This window comes from Pteropus medius, unplaced genomic scaffold, assembly GCF_902729225.1.
Source record: "Pteropus medius unplaced genomic scaffold, Ma_sr-lr_union100, whole genome shotgun sequence".
NCBI classification, from domain to species: domain Eukaryota; kingdom Metazoa; phylum Chordata; class Mammalia; order Chiroptera; family Pteropodidae; genus Pteropus; species Pteropus medius.
The window spans coordinates 207,869-208,553 of record NW_024343734.1 but is presented as its reverse complement, the minus strand read 5'-3'; the positions used below and the strand labels follow the sequence as shown (position 1 = coordinate 208,553).

Here is a 685-nt window from a genome sequence, read left to right as displayed (position 1 = left end):
ACCCTTATTGCAACACTGGGCACACGGCTGCCACTCCATAAACATTTGTCTCGCATTCCCTGTGGCCCCTTCCCAACCCTCCCACACATTCCTCGCCCATTGGCCATTGTCCTCTCTGCCCCCGCCCCAAGGTCACCTAGTAACTAATCAAGGACTCTGCTGGACTCTCACTGACCCGACTCTCCCCGCCCTTCCGACACCCCATCTGAGAGCCTGGCTTGGCTCAGTGTCCGGCCGCCTGCCTCTGGCCTGACTCTACTTTGCCTCGATGTCGGGGTTCCTGGGTCCTTCTCCCTCTCCGAGCTCTGTCCGGGGAGCCTTAACTGTGTTGGTTTCCCAGCAGCATCTCCTAAGTCTCCCCCGGAGCCCCCTCCTGGTGCGCCTGACCTGCCGCCCTTGGGCCTTTCTCCATCTGTGCGTCAAGTGCAGAGCTCAACCTAAAACCAGGCTCTTTTCCTGGTTCCCGGCTTCAGCCACAGACTGGAAGATCTGGGAGTCGCCCAGAGCCTCCCTCTCACCCAGTCCCTCATCCAATCCATCGCTTCCTTGCTCACACGCCTTGCATGGCTCCCTATTGCTCTTGAGACAGAGACCAGACACCTGGCAGGGCCCTCAAGGCCCCACGTGACCTGCCCCTACCACTCAGCACCCCCTTCCTCACTCCACTCGGCCCCTCGACAGCCCC

At 60.9% G+C, this 685-nt stretch overlaps 1 protein-coding gene across 1 annotated transcript in view; it reads right to left on the bottom strand.

Annotated features, from left to right (window-relative positions):
• The window catches only part of HSD17B14 (hydroxysteroid 17-beta dehydrogenase 14), a 9,807-nt gene that overhangs the window by 2,961 nt on the left and 6,161 nt on the right, over positions 1-685 (bottom strand).